Here is a 5,131-nt window from a genome sequence, read left to right as displayed (position 1 = left end):
ATTAAACTAAATGGAGAGAAACTTGAAGCAATCCCACTAAAATCAGGGACTAGACAAGGCTGCCCACTCTCTCCCTACTTATCCAATATAGTTCTTGAAGTTCTAGCCAGAGCAATCAGACAACAAAAGGAGGTCAAGGGGATACAGATTGGAAAAGAAGAAGTCAAAGTATCACTTTTTGCAGATGATATGATAGTATATTTAAGTGATCCCAAAAGTTCCACCAGAGAACTACTAAAGCTGATAGACAACTTCAGCAAAGTGGCAAATGGTCAGAACTGGAAAATATCATCCTGAGTGAGGTAACCCAATCACAGAAAAACACACATGGTATGCACTCATTGATAAGTGGCTATTAGCCCAAATGCTTGAATTACCCTAGATGCCTAGAACACATGAAACTCAAGACGGATGATCAAAATGTGAATGCTTCACTCCTTCTTTAAAAGGGGAACAAGAATACCCTTGGCAGGGAATAGAGAGGCAAAGATTAAAACAAACACAGAAGGAACACCCATTCAGAGCCTGCCCCACATGTGACCCATGCATATACAGCCATCCAATTAGACAAGATGGATGAAGCAAAGAAGTGCAGGCCGACAGGAGCCGGATGTAGATCTCTCCCGAGAGACACAGCCAGAATACAGCAAGCACAGGGGCATATGACAGCAGCAAACCACTGAATTGAGAATAGGACCCCCGTTGAAGGAATCAGAGAAAGAACTGGAAGAGCTTGAAGGGGCTCGAGACCCCATATGTACAACAATGCCAAGCAACCAGAGCTTCCAGGGACTAAGCCACTACCTAAAGACTATATATACATGGACTGACCCTGGACTCTGACCTCATAGGTAGCAATGAATATCCTAGTAAGAGCACCAGTAGAAGGGGAAGCCCTGGGTCCTGCTAAGACTGAACCCCCAGTGAACTAGATTGTTGGGGGGAGGGCAACAAGGGGGGGAGGATGAGGAGGGGAACACCCATAAAGAAGGGGATGGGGGAGGGGGATATTTGCCCGGAAACCGGGAAAGGGAATAACACTCGAAATGTATATAAGAAATACTCAAGTTAATAAAATAAAAAAAAATGACTTCATGAAATTCATATGTAAATGGAACGAACTAGAAAATATCAAGCTGAGTGAGGTAACCCAGTCACAGAAAACGCACATAGTATGCACTCATTGATAAGTGGATATTAGCCCAAAAGCTCGAATTACCAAAGATGCAATCCACAGAACACAGGAAGCTCAAGAAGGATGACCAAACTGCAGATGCTCCCACTCCTTCTTAAGTGGGGGAACAAAAATATTCATAGGAGGATATATGGAGGCAAAGTGTACAGCAGAGACTATAGGAACAGCCATTCAGAACCTGCCCCATATGTGGCACATATATACCAAAATTAGATAATAATGATGAAGCTAAAAGTGCATGCTGAAAGGGACCAGATATAGATCTCTCCTGAGAGACACAACCAGAACATGCCAAATACAAAGGTGGATGCTAGCAGCAAACCACTGAACTGAGAACAGGATCCCCTTTGGGGGAATTAAAGGAAGGATTGAAAGAGTTGAAGGGGCTTGCAATTCCATAAGAACAACAATGCCAACCAGTCAGAGCTTTTAGGGACTAAACCACTACCAAAAGACTATACATCGACTGACCCAGGGCTCCAATTGCATATGTAGCAGAGAAGGAATGTCACCAATGGAAGGGGAATCCCTTGGTCCTGCCAAGGTTGGACCCCTAGTACAGGGGAATGTCGGGGGGTGGTAAGGAGGGGTGGATGGGGAGGGGATAGGGTGCTTATGGACAGGAAACCAGGAAAGGCAATAACATTTGAAAAGTAAAAAAAGAAATATATCCAATAAAAAATAAAAAAAGATCATGTGGCGGAACTTTGTACTATGTCCTGGGGCTTCTGTATTATTCCAATGTAGACTCAACTTCTTAATTTTTTAAGCAATCTGACATCATCTCATTCTTTGTTAATGGCTACATTTCTATATGTAACTTATTCTCATGATGCATTGGATCTTTTATGCACAATTTGCTCAAAAGTTTCAGTAGGTATAGTACCATCAGGTAGTTCTGGGTAATTGGCTTGGAAGAAACCATAGAAATATATACAAGGAGAGATGTTGAGCACAAATAGGAGTTGCTGCTGCCTCCTTATTTCTAAGACCATGCCAATCCTGTCTTCACAGAGGTTTCTAAAATGCCCATCTTGTCTACCTGAGCAAGTCCCATGGTTTCCATTGGAGAGCATGTGACTCTGCAGTGTCAATCTCAGCTTGGGTTAAAATTTGCATTTAGTCAAGGAAGATGCAGTCAACATCCTAGAGTTCTGTGATACCATATGTTAATACTGCTTTCATATGTACCCTGTGACCATGGCACCTATAGGGACTTATAGATGTCAGAGCTTTGATTCTAACCTGCCAAACATCCTGTAAGGAATCAGTGAACCCCTGTTGATCATAGTTACAGTTAAGACAGTTTTCCTGTCAGAGGTGTTCTACGGGACTCTGGCATTTCTACTGACATTTTGAGTTTTTTATTATTAGATAGGAGTCCCCAAGAATAGTAGGAATGATTTAAAGTATCTCAGGCTTCAGAAAAATCAAGACAGGGGAGTGGATGCTGGGGCAGTCAGGACAGTGTTCCCCTAATGAAGTCCATATTCTCATCCCTAGAGCCTATGAATATTTTCCATGTGGTTTGATAGTTTGGTTGTTTAACCTCTACCTAAAGTTCATGTGCAAAAATTTTGATTCCAAGGATAGATGCACTTGTGGTAGAGAAATCTATTAAGATGGAACTTAAACTGAGATGGGTGGGTTATAAGGGATACTGCACTTAGAAGATACTAATATTCTCCTGAGATGCTGGTGAGCTTTCATCAGAGAGTTTGTACAAAACAACTCTTGTGTGGAAGGGGGAAAGAGGTTGAGGATGCAATTCATGTTTTAATCAGTTGACTTTGAATTGAAGGGAATGTCCTGGATGGTCCACATAGGCCAGAGTAGCTACAATATTTCATAAAGGAGAAGGAGGAGGATACTGAAGATCAGAGCAAGGCAGCATGAGACATACTCCATTTTTCTGGTTCTGAAACTAAAGTGTCCACAAGCCAAAGAGTGCTGGAGATTTCTACAATCTGGAAAAGAAAAAGAAATATATTGTTCTCATGGCCCTTTGAAAGAAATGCAGACCTTACACCATGAGAATCATACCAGTGGGCTCATTTCAGACTTCTCACCTCCAGAACTGTAAGATATTATAAATGTATTCTTTTCCTGTGCCATATTTGTGATCATTTCTAACATTGGCAATTAGCATCTAAAAATATACCTAACTCAAAGACAAGCAGAAGAGAATTGTTGCTAAAAGAACAGTATGGCCATGATATTGATGATGTCATTAGGTTGAGAGGAGGTGATGGTTCATGGATCCAGAATCATAGCTACTTTGTTTGGGCTAGGATCACAGACAACCTCCAGACAAACCAGTTGAAACAGTCCAGGATCAGGAGGGAGACATAGGAAAGCTTCTGTCTGCTGCCTTACTGCTAAGACATAGCCTTCTAGGGATTCCATTTTTTTCTAAAGGGCATGAAATGGATCCAAAGGGCACCCTGAAGCCCAGCATTTTATATTTTCTACCCTCATCTATCATAGAAAATGGAAGTCTGTGATAATGAAAGCTACAGTTACTTGTGAGGGACAACTCCAGTTAAGTGGAATCTGAAAGTATTAGAGAATTGAGTAAAAACCAAAAAGAAATGGACAGGGTGAATAAAGATACATGGCTACAGGAGAGAACATAGAGATATGAGTAGGAGGAAAAGCATGAGGTGGAAGAACCTCTGTTATTCTAATTTCTATGAAGTGACATGAGGAAGGGGTGACTCCCAAACTAACAGTCTCTTTGTTTTAGGAGTCTACAGAAAGCCTTTCTTATTGGCCCTACGACCTCTTCTGATGAAATCAGTAGAGGTGGTAATGTTGCAATGCTGTTCAAAAACAATGATTGAAACCTTCATTCTGGTTTTGTGTAGCAAAGGGGTAGAAGAAATATGTATGTATCTTGTTGGGAAGCTTTATGGTGGTGGCTCCCAAGTCACATCTCCATGTCTCTCATGACTGCTGCAAATGCTGAAACCTACATATGTTACAGTTCTCCCAGTTGACATACCTATATGTGGTCAGATCCAAGTGAGCCCCTGGACATGATAGTCTCAGGTGAGTGTCTCCAAGATTATTCTTTAAACAGGTTTATATATGTTTTGGATATTCTAAAATTGGCAAGTCTCAAGAGGTCAGGAGGCTAATGAGTGTTGGGAATTTATGGAGTGTAGACTTGAGAGTTTTAATAACAAAAGCAATGATAAAAGAAACTCAAGTTAAAGATATTATGTAAAAAACAGAGGGGAGAACTTAGATGAGGGAAAGTAAATGGGGAGTAATAGAATATATTATAATTTCAAAAGTAAAAGAAATATTTAAAATATAGGAGGAACAAATGTGTTATGAACAGAGATTAAAAGCCCAGAAACCAGGTGATGCAGCACATGGGTCAGAATAAGAATTTCCCATCCCTACCTTTTCAAGTGACCTGGCAAGTTCAGAAATTGAGTTTTCACCTCATCACATCTCCCTTCTCAACTAGATAAAAACAGTTATGTCCTGTATCTAACAAGTACCTAACCTGCTGCATCACCATGGTTCCTCACAATGCCTTTAGTTTGACACTCCCTCTTCCCTGTAGTTGAGTCATAATGGTCATATGTTTGGTCCTATGTGAAAAGGCTGAACACCAGTATCACTGTGATTATCTTTCTTTCATATATCTCCTAACTGGCTATCCAAGACCATATACTAAAATAATCATTGTGCTAGAGGATGACTGGAGAAAGTGGCAATTTGAGTTCAAGAGAACTGAGTCAGGTTATAAGCACTTGATTGTCTTACAGAGTTTCTGGATTCAACTCCCAGCACTGATAATGATTCAGAAGCAATGCTAGTCCCAGAAGATCTGATGAGCTCTTCTGACCTCAGTGGGCGCTGCACATATGTGGTGCACATACATAATACATTCATGCATACAAAAACATTCAAATACAAAGA

General features: G+C 40.8%; 1 long non-coding RNA gene across 1 annotated transcript; it reads right to left on the bottom strand.

Moving 5' to 3' along the window:
• Window positions 1-2,951: 2,951 nt before the first annotated feature.
• Window positions 2,952-4,717, bottom strand: LOC134484886 (uncharacterized). Its single transcript, XR_010062683.1, has 2 exons — window positions 4,607-4,717; window positions 2,952-3,162 (listed from the first exon to the last, which is right to left on the bottom strand). It is a non-coding gene; the product is annotated as an uncharacterized LOC134484886 (long non-coding RNA).
• Window positions 4,718-5,131: the final 414 nt, after the last annotated feature.

This window comes from Rattus norvegicus, chromosome 1 (genome assembly GCF_036323735.1).
Source record: "Rattus norvegicus strain BN/NHsdMcwi chromosome 1, GRCr8, whole genome shotgun sequence".
In the NCBI taxonomy this organism is placed as follows: domain Eukaryota; kingdom Metazoa; phylum Chordata; class Mammalia; order Rodentia; family Muridae; genus Rattus; species Rattus norvegicus.
Note: the sequence above shows the minus strand (reverse complement) of the source record. Positions and strands in the feature narration are given on the sequence as shown.